The 16,139-nt window shown below is 43.3% G+C and overlaps 1 protein-coding gene across 3 annotated transcripts in view; it reads left to right on the top strand.

Annotated features, from left to right (window-relative positions):
- Window positions 1–16,139, top strand: part of AFF1 (ALF transcription elongation factor 1) — a 182,598-nt gene that overhangs the window by 111,321 nt on the left and 55,138 nt on the right. The window lies entirely within an intron of this gene.

Genomic DNA, 16,139 nt, shown 5'->3' with positions numbered 1-16,139 from the left:
GTGCAGGCACGTAGCCCTCCTCAAAAAGGGTATAAAACCCCTGTACAACTTCAAGTCGGGGCCACTCTCTGTTATTGTTTGGTGGACAGAGGTGGTCGCCGGCCGGCTAATAAAGACTCCTAAATTGACATTAAATTCTCTTGTGATCTACTTGCGCACTTCCACATTATAACAAAGACCAGCCTGAGCAAGAGTGAGTCCCCGTCTCTACTAAAAATAGAAAGAAATTATATGGACAACTAAAATATATATATACAAAAAATTAGCCGGGCATGGTGGCGCATGCCTGTAGTCCCAGCTACTCGGGAGGCTGAGACAGGAGGATCGCTTGAGCCCAGGAGTTTGAGGTTGCTGTGAGCTAGGCTGACGCCACGGCACTCACTCTAGCCCGGGCAACAGAGCGAGACTCTGTCTCAAAAAAAAAAAAAAAAAAAGAGGCTTGAATAAATATTTCGTACTACCGTATCATGTTGAATGCCTGCAGTATTTTCAGGATTTTGGAATTGTATTGTCGTGAGAATTATATGGGACTGGATCCAGCTTGTAAAGGGCTGTCAGTTGTATTTGGGAGTGGTGACAAACATGGAAAAAAGAAGTCATGATCCTGAGCTGCAGATCATGAAGAGTTAATTCTGTGGTCTGGGTCACCAATGCGGCAAGCTATAGGCTTGAGAGTAGGCGTATTTTCATGTAATTTGCGAAGGCTTCCTGAATCCGATAGAGAGGATAGGCAGCATTTGTATAGGCTAACAGAGTAGGATGTTTTTACAAGGTAGGGAAGTCACCACGGCTTTGCAATAAAAATAACAACAAATGTCCCAAGAGATCCATTCGGCTTTTGGTTCCTGCAGCATTGGTTAGTACATGACCTTCTTTAGTACGAGGGCACCGATCTTCGTGTATCTCAACATGAGTTACGAAAAAACATAAACCAACATATCAAACAAACCTAGGGTTTTATAAATATCATTACTTATGGATGAGGTGAAGTCAAACAGTGAATTGATCATAAGCTGATTTAAAGAAAATAGTACACATAGTATTGAGATAACAATATCACTGTCAGAGTAGTATGGAAATAACTGAAGTTCGGACAAAACAGCTTTGGACTGTCCTCGTGAGTCATGCAGGAAAGAATATGTAAAGTCCGGCTAGAGATGGGGCAGTGTCATAGAAGAAAAATAAGCCCAAGGCCTGGAGGTCACTTTGAAGACATTTTCTTGCTTTCATCAGTGAAGGACTTGGTCATGTTTAAAGAACTTAAGTCAGGCCGGGCGCGGTGGCTCACGCCTGTAATCCTAGCACTCTGGGAGGCCGAGGCGGGTGGATCGCTCAAGGTCAGGAGTTCGAGACCAGCCTGAGCAAGAGCGAGACCCCGTCTCTACTAAAAATAGAAAGAAATTATATGGACAACTAAAATATATATATACAAAAAAAAAAATTAGCCGGGCATGGTGGCGCATGCCTGTAGTCCCAGCTACTCGGGAGGCTGAGGCAGTAGGATTGCTTAAGCCCAGGAGTCTGAGGTTGCTGTGAGCTAGGCTGACGCCACGGCACTCACTCTAGCCCGGGCAACAAAGCGAGACTCTGTCTCAAAAAAAAAAAAAAAAAAAAGAACTTAGGTCAGGATTCAGTTTTGCCCGTTGTTTTCTTTCCCCTTCCCTGCTCCCCCCTAAACGTTCTTAGTACTGACTGCTGTCACTGACTATGGCTATTGATACTGTGCTGTAGAAATTTTTCTGGGGTCAGGAACATTTTTTAGAAGGCTTTTGTGGTAACTGTTTTAAACTTATTTCTGACTATGCCGGCAGGTGGGCCTGCAGGTTATTAAGTAGACAGGATTGAAAGGAGAGTGAGGCTGGTGTCTATTCAGACATTTTCAGAGGTGAAGCCAACGTAGGGACCTTAGAGATTTCCGTCACGATACCGGAATAGGATAGGGTATCGATGCATAGTAATGAAGGTGTAGCAGATTTTGATAAAACAAAAAAAAATATATATATATACAGCCCGTGTTCTGTTTCCCTTGTTTGCAGATCTAATAATTTTTATCGATTGACAGGCACTACGGGATAAGATCATGGCATTCATCCCGATAGGCAGGTGTCCCATCAAGAGCCTCAGAATGCAGAAATTTTCAACAGCGCTCCAGTGGTTGGTTAAGTAGACCCCAGTGTTTGGTTCTCTAGTGACCTGTCACTGCCCTGTAGACTCTGTGAAGGGACAGTCATGGGGAAGGGCAGGACTGAGAAGGCCAGGCCTTGCTTTCCTCCCCCAGCCCGGAACTCTCCGCAGGGGAAGATTTTTTGTTGTTGCTCCTTGTCTAGAGTGGCTTGGCTTGAGGGGTAGCTTGGAGATATTCTCCACCCAACCCTCAGGGCATGTCAGCACCTGCCTCGTGGACAGCACCTCAGCCCCCACCCTGCTCCCTTCGTCCCCGTACCCTGGAGCCGGGGATCCCAGCCTTTATAAATTGAGGTGTTTCTTTCACATTAATTGATTCAGAATTTATTAGAAACATATTACAGGCATAAGTGTCAAGTAGGTGATAGTTTCTTCGCAGTTGAAGAGACTGTGGCTATTTAAAATTAAATTAGGGCTGAGTGCAGTGGATCATGCCTATAATCCTAGCACTTTAGGAGGCTGAGGTGGGAGGATCGCTTGAGGCCAGAAGTTTGAGACCAGCCTGAGTAAGAGCAAGACCCGTCTTGCCTGTGGTCGCAGCTATTCGGGAGGCTGAGGCAAGGATCGTTGGAGCCCAGGAGTTTGAGGTTGCAGTGAGCTATTAGGAGGCCACAGCACTCCAGCCTGGGAGACAGAGTTGGGACCCTGTCTCAAAAAAAAAAAAAAAAAAATAGAAAAGGAGGTAGGGTCAAAGATTATACTACACGATTATTAGAAGTTGGCTACAAAGTTCATTGTCATTCCTACAGCATTCCCGTCCCCTCTCCAGAAAATTTCCCATAGACAGACGTTCATTGAATAAAAGTTGTGTTCGGTTGATGCTGTGGGGAGGTGGGAAAATTTAGTAGAACGGAAGAAAGGAAAGAAAAACTAAGGCTTTTGTGTCGTGAGAAGATAGTGTAATGATAAAAAATAATGTGTGTTTTACTGAGAACATACTCCATGCAGGCACTGTGTTTCAGCTGTTTCTGAGCAGGGAGCTGAATGTTTGGGCCTCGGGAGAACCATGGCTGGACACTGGCGCGTCTGACTCAGAATCTGGCGCAGAAGCACCGCGGTGCACAGTCAGCGCCACTGTGAGTGACCCCGACAAACACCCCCTGGGATTTTTGAGAATTCCCCAGTTCACAAAGCCTGCTGAAGCTTCTCCCATAAACTGCAATAAAGCATAACTTCCTGCAAGTAGTGAGTGACAGACGACAGTGAGAAGTGGCTCTAGGGTGTTCCACTCACGTTTGTGGCGAAGCAAGATTTCGAATCCATGTGTGTTATGGAATTTCAGGGGCGTTGTTAAATGCGCAGAGTCAAGGACCTGCTAGATGTATTTTTAGTGGCAATATAAGTATCAGTCTTTTCTGCTTCTGTAAGCTTTCAGGTACAGACTTCAGAGCAAAAAGGTCAGCCTACCCTTTGTAGCTGGAACTCAGTTCCTGTAGAATTACTTTGAAAACATGTGTTTCTAATATGTCAAAATTGGCTTGGCTTAAGCTAAAAAGAAAATTGTAGCCTGATTTGTTTAAAGGAACAAAAAACTCTACACGCCAAAGTTTGAATGCAGAGAGCATCGTTCAGTTCTTTCATGCATTATATTACTCTGATTCTTCTTTCTCCATCAATGCACTAGGTAAAAAGTAAAATTTTATGCAGAACTAGAATACTACTTATAAAGTTTTATATGTAGTTTATTTCTTATGTATACAATTACGGTGTTATGAGCTACTTTAATATTAATAAGTAACCTCAGTAAATTACTAAAGTGCCGATGTTGGTGGATACATAACAAAAAAAACTTCGAAGCATTTGTTTTGAAATCCATGATACTGGAATTAAATGAATTTTTTTCCCTCTAGACTTTAAAATTCCATTGCCACTGGGAGGTGTGTGGGTGTGTCTCTGTGTTTTTGTTCCTGAGGTCTGGCTATAATGTGAGCTTGAAAATTGCCCTCCTTACTCCACAAATAAATTGCCTTTAGAACTTATCTAACTAATGATATGTGTTTACACATAATGCCTTGAGATAGAATTACTTCTAAAGGAAATTGTTAACTGAATGGGGTTTTTCAGACACATCCTCAGGTGTAATTGCCCAGACACACTTCTTACCTGGAATTTAGCAACTCCTACTGGTGGCTAAAATATTCTGCTTATGTGTTATCAGCTGCCTTAAATCCTGTAGATTTTTCTATCAGCCTTGAAAGCAAAGTAAAGGTTCAACCATTATGGGGTCTTCACATCCCTGATTTTGCACGGAGATGGGAGGCGCGGAGGGATTGCCCATTTCTTAAAGCCCCGTATGGTTTCAAACTATGCACATGGCACTTTGCACAAGTCGAAACTGCCAAAGGGACAGATGTTGCCAATTTCAAATGTACAGGGGGAAGGCGAACATTGCTAAGCAACGGTGTAGTTGAGAGAGCATTTTTAGGAGCAGAGCCAGGGGAGTTGTGCCGGGGAGCATTCGCAGCTTCTCATGGCTCAGAACAGGGAAGAGATTCAAAGTTCTTTCCCGTCAGGGCCGCCATTGCAGCCGCCACCACACGAGACAGTGACCTAGTGGCACCGAATGAGGGCTGGCAAGGGGAGGTATGAAAACAGGAAAGCTTTTTGGCCATGTAGGAAGGCAGTAAGACATGTTCACGGAGGTGAGTGCCCCGCGGGTACAGCTGCCCCGCGGTAAGTACGCAGCCAGGGCTCAGGTGGGGAAGAGGAGGGCAGGGATGTGAGCAAGAGGGGGGCATCAGAGCACAGTTCGTGGGTCTGTCTCTCCCCCTGCCCCTCTGTTAGGGGCTGACATCAAAGAGGGGGATCAGAATGAGCTCTGGGGTTTAGTGCTGCTGTGTGCATGACCTTATAAACATGGTAAAGAAGCTTTGCAGCCACAGGTATTCAGCCCCTCCCATGTCCCCTCCCTGTGTATACACTTGATAGGTAACAGACAGGTGGTGTGGTGTGGTGTGGGTGGCAGGGTTTTTTTTTTTTTTTTTGCTACCGCTAGAGACTAGGAATACCTCTTGAGATTTGCAAGGTTGTTAGTTTGGATTATGGATTTTCTCTCTCCCTCCCTCCCCCACATCCCCCTCTTTTCTTCATTCTAATGAAACAATGAGTTCCCAGTAGAGAAAGTGTAACATTATAATTTTGTATCTGGAGAAAATCACAACATATTTTTTGGCAGTATATTTTAAAGAAATTAAAAACCAACGTTGCGTAAGCTATTCCGTGTCACTCAGGGTTTTTTCCTTCATCTTGCAAACTCTGGACTTGAATTTCTGGATCACTTGGCAAACGTTGACGACTTCTCTTATCTTCCTGAAGTAAAGCTACAAACTGAAGATACAGGCAGTTCGGAAGCCCGTGTGCGTGCAGTGTGTGCATACACGCTATGCAAGATCTCATTGTTTTGTTTTTCAGCAGACATAGAACTTAAGTCAAATGTAAAAGATTGAGGGTGTTTCTACCCAACTTTTAACTTTAGTGTAGGAAAATTGCAAAGTTGTCCTGCTTCAGCGCAGGCAGACGCACTGGAGAAATTTCAGTGTACTTCTAGCTTTATGGTTCTTACTAGTTTATTCAGCAGAGTTCGTCATCATAGAATCTGTATCTGTCTGGGTGTAAATTTATGTGATGAAAAGCTAATAAGAGAAGATGGCATTGTTTCTACTTTTCTCCCTCGGGAGACAAGATTTGTTTACTCTAAGGTTAAGCTATATAGTGAGCCCTCTTCCGTCAACCGCAAGAGAACTGAGAAATTGGCCAAAAGCAATGAGAAGGGAGGGAGAAAACCCCCGAATTATTACTGTGTAAATTCTTCTTTGATTGATTTGAGTATAAATTACACCTTTTTGGCTGCTTGTCATGGGAATTGTGTCATAAAATGAGTTGGAGGACCCGTCGCCAAGACACTTAGGAGGCAATAGAGTTCTCATAAGTCCTTTTTTTTTCCCCCCCCAGATAAGGTCTAGTTAAGTCCAGAAAAGAAACCTGGTATATTTCATTCCACAAAAAGCTTTTGCGAGATTTTTATTAAGGAAATAACTGTTTGACATTGAGAGGCCTCTTAATGGTTTGCCTAGAAGAAATGATAAAATGGATAGGACTTACCTGCTCAGGTGCAAACCTAAATCCTTTTGGGTTCATTCTTCGTACCAGTGCGGCTTGATAAGCAGTGTTATTGTGGCTATATAAATAACACTCCTCATGTTTTTTTGAGACAGGGTCTCACTGTTGCCTGGGCTGGAGTGCAGTGGCGTCATCACAGCTCACTGCAGCCTCAAACTCCGGGGCTCGAGCGATCCTCCCGCCTCAGCCTCCAGAGTTGCTGGGATACAGGCATGTGCCACCACGCCTGGCTCATTTTTGCATTTTTTGTAGAGACAGGATCTCACTGTTGCCCAGGCTGGTCTTGAATTCTTGGGCGCTAAGCGATCCTCTTGCCGCGGCCTCCCAAAGTGTCGGGATTACGGGTGTGAGTCCCTGTATAATCCTGCAGGGTTGCAGGGGGATAGTACTCTATGTCAATTAAAGAAATCCAAGTTGAAAGGACCTTTATAATTTGGTTTGACCCTTCTGGTTTGACCCTCCTATCTTCTAAAGGCAATTTTCAAAGGCAGATGCTTCTGTTGTTACTATTAAAATGGTTGCCTGTTTTCCATATTTATCTCTTCTCTGGCATGTAGATGCTGTATTTTAGAAAAGTACAGAAGGAAAGGGAGAAGACAGAGAAGGTAGTAAATGCAACAATACTGGGGATGATGACGAGTGTCGTGGAGTTACATTGTGCCTCAGGACACTCCAAAGGTTGGAGTCAGGGGTCAAGAGCCCTGGATTAAAGTCCAGAGAAGCACTTTTTAAACTTCTTCATTGCATGTGTGCATGGGTGTGTCGGTGTGGGAAGACTAAGCCAGAGGCAGACGGTGAGAGAAATAATAGTAATAAGATGGGGAAAGATTTAAGGGAGTCGCTGACTGCTTTATGTTTCCAAAATGAGTATAAACCTATTATTCTTTAACTTTTAGAATTGTGGTCGTATATATTATGAATGCTTAAAGTGCTTTCAATTCAGAAGATGTTTGAGTACATTTATTTTCCAAACAGTTTTCTCCTTGGCACATGTTAAATACTTTTATAAAACAAATTGGAGAACAACTCTTTTATGTATTTATCTACTCTGCCCTTTGTATTTAAAAAAAATAAAAACTGGCATTTGTTGAGTGACTATTTGTTCAAAAGGTTGTCGTTAAATATGTTTCCACTTTCAACAGTTCAGTAAATCATTTTATCAGATGCTCTTTGCCAGAACTCTGCAGTTTGTCTCTACTTTTAGACCAAATTTGTATACAAAGGAAATGAGGAAAAGATGATTAAGTCAACCCGAAATTCAGTGAGATTACTAAATTCCCCCCTTTAAAAATAATGAAATAATGACTGACTCTGGTTTTCAATAGGTTATAGTAAAGCAAAATAGTCTCTTAAATTTAGGTGCTCTGTGATAGGATTAAATTAAGTGATTTTAAACTGTTTGTAATGTTCTGATATTAAATGAATTGTATATTCCCAGGATGATCTTGAGCCTTTTTTCTGGACCCTAGCAATTAACCTGATTGCTTGTTACTCAGCAAGGAATTTACTTGGTTAGAATTAAATGTTAAGGGCAAGATCATCCTTATTTGCCTTCTTTCTTTGTGTTTGTTACAGTATCAGTAATCCCCAGGGTAGCTTGGAGCTAAGATTGTTTCTTCAGGGTATATATGCCTCTTGCCTACCACTTCCATAATTTTCTTTCCTTTTTTTTTTTTTTCCCCCCTGGGTTCTGTTTTTTGTTTTTAAAAATAATCGATGCCAGGAGACGGACAACGAACACGTAGCCGAGAAGAGACTGTAGAGATTACTGTTGGACTAATAAGCCCAGGATAAAATCTTTACGTCGTTTCAGACAAGGCATGGATTAAATGGTTTATCTTACTCGTATGACTTCAGTGTCTTTCAGCCTCATCCAGAAACTGACGAAAAGGTTTTTTTTGTTTTGTTTTGTTTCTTTGCTGGTGCGTCTGTAGTCGCACCTTACGGTCAGCTATGAAAAAATATGTCCAGGCACCCTGTGAAATGCAGAATTGGACCTGGTTCCCGAACATTGTTTGCCACTTAAATTTGCTAGGCGCACACGCTCTAAGAAGGAGCAGAAATACAGGTTTAGGGATCTATAAATCCTGTCATGGTTGACAAAGTCATTTTGTAGTGTTGTTTGAGACTCAGAACCATCCATGAACGTGACACGTGGGATGGGACGGAGTCGAGCTAAGTGTGGGACAGGAGCACCCCCATGCTGCGGTTTCACCCCCTCCCTGCAGTGATACATTTTATATCTGTGCTGTCCCCAGGACACCCTGCTCCCTCTCTTCTAGATCCCCCAGTCTGAGTTCACCTGCTTGGTCTCTCCCCAGTCAGTTTCTGTTGGGAGATAACTCTAAGTGACTTAAAAATTCCTCATCGTTTTAAATATTATCAATCTTTTTTATTCGTCTTTTTCCTCCTCTTCCTGGAAAATTTATTTGAAGAATTACAGAAATTTCTGCAAGAGATGAACAGTGATTAATAGAAAGTCTTTTTCAGGGTGAATTTAACAGTCGATTTTGCAACTTACATAATGACACTACTACTCTATTGATAAGAAAAGCCTTCAGGGTGCCTTATTCCGTGTTTTCTAACTCATTATCCCTCCTTCCATATTAACAATCTCTACCATGGGATTGATTTTTTTTTTTTTTTTTTTTTTTTTTTTTTTTGGGAGACAGGGTCTCACTCTGTTGACTGGGTAGAGTGCAGTGTTGTGATCACAGCTCACTGTAACCTGAAACTCTCAAACTCCTGGGCTCAAGTGATCCTTCCCTGCCTCAGCCTCCCCGAGTAGCTGGAACTACAGGCACTGGCCACTACGCCTGCCTAATTTTTCTTTTTTGTAGAGACGTGGTCTCGCTGTGTGACTCAGGCTGGTCTCAAACTCTTGGCCTCAAGCAATCCTCCCACCTTGGCCTCCCAAAGTTTTAGGATTACAGGCGTGAGCCATGGCACGCCTGGCCTGTATCATGGATGTTGCTGTTGTTTTTATTTTAATTTGGACTTGAAGTGTGCCCATGCATCTGTCCAGGGAATTTAAAAACTCTTATTCTGAAATTCTGGGTGTGGAGGTATACATTTAGATATGTGCCCAAAGGGCGTGATGCTTCTGAAGAAGTAACACCGGTGCATTTATGCCTTTTCCAGCTGGAGTAGGCAGACCCAGGCAGTGTGAGCATGTTCTTGGAACAGACTTGAGCTATTTAGGTAATTTACTGTGTATTCCCAGAATACAATTAATTTTATGTCAAACCTTGTTCAGCCAGACCTTTTGGTCTCTTCCTCTCATCCGTCTCTTAGAAGTGATGATGACAGTGTTTTCATATAAATGCATGTATTCATTTGTACGGCACTAGCTTTAACATGTATAATCTTATTTCTTCCTCAGAACAATCCCCGTAAGGCTTTGCTTGTTTCAAAAGTGTCTGCTCAGTATTGCAGTGTAACTGATTAAGAAAAACAGAACCAAAAACTTCTCTTTCACAGACTTTCTAGTCTAGTTTGGGAAATGAATGAATTAATAAGCAGACAGCGGGCCAGGCCTTGACGGCAAATCCTTGGGTCTCCTGAAGCACCTCGAAGTCTGTTCAGTGAAGGCTGACTGCAAATCTGTAAAACACAAGACAACAACAGCAGCAGCACCAAAAATCCAATTCGGTGTGGGTTAAGTGGAATTACATGGGGTGAGCCTAGAGCCCCAAGTAAGCTGGGGACAGATTAATAAAGGTATGTGTTTGGAAGAAGGAAGGTTACATAGAGGAAGGCTAACAGAACGTAAGCTCATCAGTGGCTGAGGACATGTAGCTGTACTTTGAGAAAGTTTTTATCTCTATTTCTTATTTCAACCTAACATTTTTTATTTATGCATAGGTAATATATTTAATGGTTCAGAATTTAAAAGGTAAAAAAGGGATAGATATGAAAACTTTCCCCGTACTCTGTTCCCCATCCACCTGGCCCTTTCTAGAAGAAATTGATGTTATGAATTTCTGTGCATTATTCCCAATGGTGTTTTATGAAAACTAAGCAACTCTACGCACACAATCTCTTCTCACTGACACTTTTTTATGTATACAGACGCTGGCATGTAAGCACCTTGTTTTTCCCTCCCGCTTAGCAATGTATCTTGGAGATCAGCCCCAGTCGATACACAGAAAGCTCCCTGATTCTTTGTTACAGCTGCTTGGCGTTTCCTTTGTCGAAGGCACCTGCCATAGTTTTCTTCGCTAATTACCTGTAGCTAGACATTCAGATTGTTTCTAGTGTCTTGCTATTTATAAACTAGGCTGAAGGACATAACCGTGCGTATTTTTCTCACGTGTGTATGAGTCAGTGCTAGAAGTCAGAGTACTGTCTACGTGATTGGTGGCTCTCTGCAAAGTGATGTTAGAGGTTATAGCACTTGACCACCCCCCACCTCCCCCCATCCCGACCACAGTATTCAAATGCCCGGTTCCCCACGTCTGTCTCAGACACGGCGTTGTCAGCCCTGTGGTTGTTTGCCAGTCTGATATGCGGAAAGTTTCTCAGAGCAGCGTTAACATTTCTAAGGCGAAAACAGTGCAAACAGATTTTCTTTTTGTCCTTCGTATGTTTAATTTTCACGTAGTTTGCTCATCAAGGTGCTGATGTATACAGCTCAGAAAGCTTATATCTCCTAAGTGTCTAAAGCTCTAGAAGTTAGGAGCTTTCAAATTCTGAGTTCTGGGACTGAAACATCCCAGCGAATGTTCATCGGTTGCCTGTGTGTGGCGGGCGGCAGGTGATTCAGTACGGTGGACCCGACCCTGACTTCATGGAAGGTGTCATCTGGCAGCAGAGCAGATGCAGTGACACAAGGATAGACAGCCGTGGGGACATCTGGACAGTTACGGGAGGAAGGGGACATCAGGGAATGTTTTCCAAAAGATGTCTTTTCCTCTGCAGTCTGAGTAGCGTTATCCTGACACAGGTGGGACAGGGAGGAGGGTGCCAGGTAGGGGCAAGGACGGCGTGTCTTATCTAGATAGCTGGGGGTAAATCAGCAGCAAACAGATACTGAAGACTCAGCGGTCATCCGGAAGGTGACACCTTTGAAGAAAAATAGCACGAACGTTTATTTTACTCTTTTAAAAGTCAAACTTTACACAGAGAACCCGTTGGGATTTCTCTGAATCCTGTCACGCTATTAATGAACACCTCGATCATGTTGGCACTGGGTGTTATTCCATACATCAGTGCCTTTTGGTAGTTTTTAAAGTTTCGCACGTTCAAATTTGACCTTCATACCGACCCTGTGAAGTGGTTAGGCTTGGTAACATTATACCCGTCACAACGAGGAAATAGACCCAAACAGCTCGAGTCCCGACCAGGATGGCAGAACCAGTCTTCAGCCGAGCCAGATCTAGAATCCCAGAGCTTTTGGCCGCCGTCCTCAGCGCGCCGCCTTTGTGCTCCCTGAGTTTCCTGGTTAGTGATAGCTAAGCCTTTTTGAGAACAGCATTGTTAGAAAAATGCTGCTCTGTCGAAACTTGAGAGGCTTAAAACACAGTATTGCAAGAGCCTCCCAGCCTTGGTGGCCTGCCCCTTCAGCCAGCTCTTTTTAGCTTATTAAAACAAACTGTGTCATGCTTAGGAGACATTCACTAACATATTTTGTTTTGCTATGGGTGCATTTCTTTACGATTACACAACGTCATTCCGAGAGGGGTGAGAAAGCAGACCGAGGCCGCACCGCTGCCTTTTCTGGTCTCAAGCACTTAGAAGAGGCAGTTAACTGTGAATCACAAAATGCTGCTTTGTAGAAACAACAGAAAAACATTGCCCTGTAAAAAATGTTCTAGATCGCCTGCAGCGGCCCCCAACCTTTTGAGGACCAGTTACATGGAAGACAGTTTTTCCATGGACCAGTGTGTGTGGGGGTTGCCTGGGGTTTGGGGACCACAGATGTATAGGACAAGTGAAATCACAGCCCCCCCCCCCCCCCCCGAATGCTAATATATTTATCTCTTGCATGAATGTTGAGGAGTTTGCAAAGCCAGTGTAACTGTTCCGGAGCCAGGCTCAGCCACTTCAGCGCTTTTGTGTGACCTTGGACAGGCAGCTTAATTGCTCTAGGATTAAAACTGAGATAATACCTACCACAGAGGTTGCTGTGAGAATTAGAGAGAGACACAGAATTCCCTCAGACGTGGCTATTTCATTTTTAAGTTTCTGTCATAAGGACATATCTTACAGTTGGTGGGTGCATTTAGTATCGTAGCTCCCCACCCCTCCGAGCTGATGACGGTATGTCTTACAATTGATGGTATCAAATTGAGGAAATAATAGTATGTAAAGAGTTTAATGCAATATGAAATATGATATGCATTCAATAAGTAGCTGCTATCATTTTTTTAAAAAATTAGATAGATTTAGTCAAACAAGAAGAAAATTAAAAAAAAAAAAAAGATGAAATGGATTTATGGTTCCTGTGTTAAGGCCATAGCCCAGGGCGGCAGTGAGGTCCCTGCTGGGAGGTAAATGTTCACAGGGAAACCAGGTGTGTGGGTGGCCACAGATGGACAGGAGAGGGGAGCGCATCCTCTCTAGGGACCTGGGTATTGCAGGTGGGATACAGCAGTGAGACTTGTTAAAGTCGGTGTCTGTACCACTGAGGGAGAGCCGGATGGGGATGGAATGAAAAGCAGATCCTACTGATTCATGCACCTGTCATAGATATTTGTTGTTGTTGCCTTATCTCCTGTCCTTTAAAGAAATCTTACCTCGAATGTCTTCAGCCTAATCTCACCTGTGCTGCAGAGAGGCCTGGCCAGGGCCGATTGTTTCTTCTTTGTCCCCAGTGCTAAAAGGAGAGCCTGGGTCCTTTTAGTAGGAGGAGCTAGTACTTATAGCTGAGACCCTAGGGGAAAAGTGAATTTTAAGAAAGAGGTTAGGAGCCAGGCACACTGGCATGTGTCTGTGGTCCCAGCTACCAGGGTGGCTGAGGTGGGAGGACCACTTGAGCCTGGGAGTTCAAGGCCAGCCTGGGCAACAAAGTAGGACAGGGTCTTTATTTACCCAAAAAAAAAGATTAGGGGATTAGGACATAGTATTTTGTTCAGCTCAGTTACACCTCCCCTTTTGGAAAGCTTCCTTCCAGTGGAAGACTTGGAGGTGCCAAGTGACACTTTATTAAACACGGCAGCCTGTCCTTACAGATCTTTCCCTGCAGACCCCTGTGAAAGACCCGTCCTCTAATTCAGGTGTCTGTGACGTGGGGGCGGGGAGAAGGATGGAGATGTGAATCTCAGGTAGATGGAACATCAGATGGGTTCATACCATGCAGACTATTTTGTAGCCGCCTGTCTTCTACATAGAGATTTAAAATGTGTTTTGGTATACACTGAAGTGTTTGGGGTGAAGGGACGTTAACTCCAACTCTCAAACTTTCAGACAGTTCAAAGTGTATTTGGGTTGGAGAGAAAAATATAAAGCCAGTGTGGTAAAATGCTAACATTTGGGAAATCTGAGTGAAGGCTTTTGTGGGATCCTTTATCTTTTTTGCAGTTTTTCTCTAAATGTGAAATTATTTTTGAAGAAAAAGTATGTACCTTGAGCATCTTTTCCCTGTAAGCATGTATTTTATATTATTAAATCTGCATAACTTACTGTTGTATGTTTGCACTGTGAAGGTATTTAGACTCCTATTGTTGGTCATTTGATAATTTCCAATTATTTGCCATTATGAACGTGCTACCTTAAATATGATACATCCTCATGCAGTTGGAATGAAATCCTCCCCCTTTCCTTTGAAACAACCCCACTCCCATAATGGACCTGATAGGAAAATTCACAGTAAATTAACTAATGCTTAAAGTGAAGACCTTATTGAAAATTTTAAATGGGTTAGATGGTGACTGTTTGTTAGTATCTGAGTAAGGTAAATGTTGCTAATCTACAATAAGATCTAGACAAAACTCTTCAGTCCTGGTTCATCTCATGTAATGAAACTTTTTCAGAAAAATAAATTTTTTGGTGACATGAAACATCTTGGCTAAATGTTGACTGCTTGAGTGATTATGAAGCTCAGAAGGAAGTCTTTTGGTCTCCTGGAGGCATGGCTTTCTGACCTCATTCTGTCCAAAACAGTGGGCAAACTTTTTTGCCCTCAGTTCAGTGTGCTTCACTATTTTTATTGATTGTCAGATATTTTGATTAGATTCCCCTTCACGGCAGCAGATAGGAGGAGGGGATATTTGTCCAGAGTCGATATAATCGTCCGCTTTGTTCTGTTGAGTCACCTTCAGCTTCTGATTGTTACTTCTTTCTAATGATGCATGTAAAAAATTGAAACTATAGAGTATAATCACATTTTACTCTATCTAATCAGGTAAAAACAGCATGTATTTCTGTATCTGACATTTGTGCTAAAATACAGCACCAGTATTTGGTCCAGTTTTTAAGTGCCCTTTAATGGTTTTAAAAAACAAAAGGCAGGGCTTAGTTTACATGCTCATGTCTGAAGATGGGTCCGATGGATCCAGCAGATGTAGGGGCTACCCTTGATTCTCCTTGGCTGTACCTCCTAACTTCCTGGGCCCCCCTCCACATAACAAACTGAGAACATTTCAATAAAACTGTTTCCAGGAGATTTACACGTTTCAAAAACAGACCCAGGCAGGTCAAATTGCACTTGAATTTTGACATGTCGATTAGATTCAATTACAGGACAGTCTGTTTGTCCTATTCTTTCCTTTTCCTTCTTCCTTAGAGTAAACTGGAGTGAGGGAAATGGTAGATGAATAAACCCTAGATGGTGAATTAGCAGCCAGTGCTATATTCAGTTACACTCTTAATTAGAACCGAGAACAGGGGCAAGAATCAGTTTCCGTTTGTTCTGTAGCTGTGGGAACAGGTATTGTGTCAAACACACGGCAGTGGCAGTAGCGGGGAGAGCGTGTGTTGTATCCAATTTGTCACAGTTGCCAGAGCGCTGGACTCACGGACTGACACAGCGCGCGTTGTTCTTCCGCTGAAAATCACGGAGTCGTGGATATGTTTCATGTCTCTAGTACAGAGAAAAAATATTGTTTTAGGTCTAACTTTTTCATTTTCTTTGCACTTAAAAATATGTGGGCTGTAAAATGACACCTCCCGGGCACTTGCGGTAGTGACACCACCAGCAGGAGTAGGAGTCATCGTCGGTTTAGCTGGGGATAAGGAAGAGTTAGAAATGGCGGATCTTTTCTCCAAGACACTCATCAGTCTCCTTTTCCCTCAGGGCCTTTCTCTGGGAAAATTTTGTGTATACATGTTTGTACATGTGTTTGTATATGGTGCAAATGCTGACGTGAAGTAGAGTTAGAGAGACTTTTTGTTTGTTTGTTTTGAGACAGAGTCTCACTCTGTCACCCTGGCTGGAGTGCAATGACATTATCATAGCTCACGGCTGCCTCAAACTCCCAGGCTCAAGTGATCCTCCCGCCTCAGCCTCCTGAGCAGCTGAGACTACAGGCGTGCGCCACCACACCTGGCTAATTTTTCTATTTTTTTGTAGAGACAGGGGTCTCTCTCTTGTTCAGGTTGGTCTGGAACTCCTGAGCTCAAGCGATCCTCCCGCCTCGGCCTCCCAGAGTGCCGGCATTACAGGCGTGAGCCACCGCGCCCAGCCCGAGTTAGAGACATTTTTAACTTTAAAATGAATTTTGGCAGATAAGAATATTAAAACCTAAGAGCTATCCCCCCCTCATCCCCACCCCACCCCCCAACACCGTCTTGCTCTGTTGCCTGGGCTGGAGTGTGGTGGTGTCATCATAGCACACAGCAGCCTCAAACTCCTGGACCCAAGCCATCCTCCTCATTCGGCCTCCCAAGTAGCTCGG

This window comes from Eulemur rufifrons, chromosome 13 (assembly GCF_041146395.1).
Source record: "Eulemur rufifrons isolate Redbay chromosome 13, OSU_ERuf_1, whole genome shotgun sequence".
Lineage (NCBI taxonomy): Eukaryota > Metazoa > Chordata > Mammalia > Primates > Lemuridae > Eulemur > Eulemur rufifrons.
Note: the sequence above shows the minus strand (reverse complement) of the source record. Positions and strands in the feature narration are given on the sequence as shown.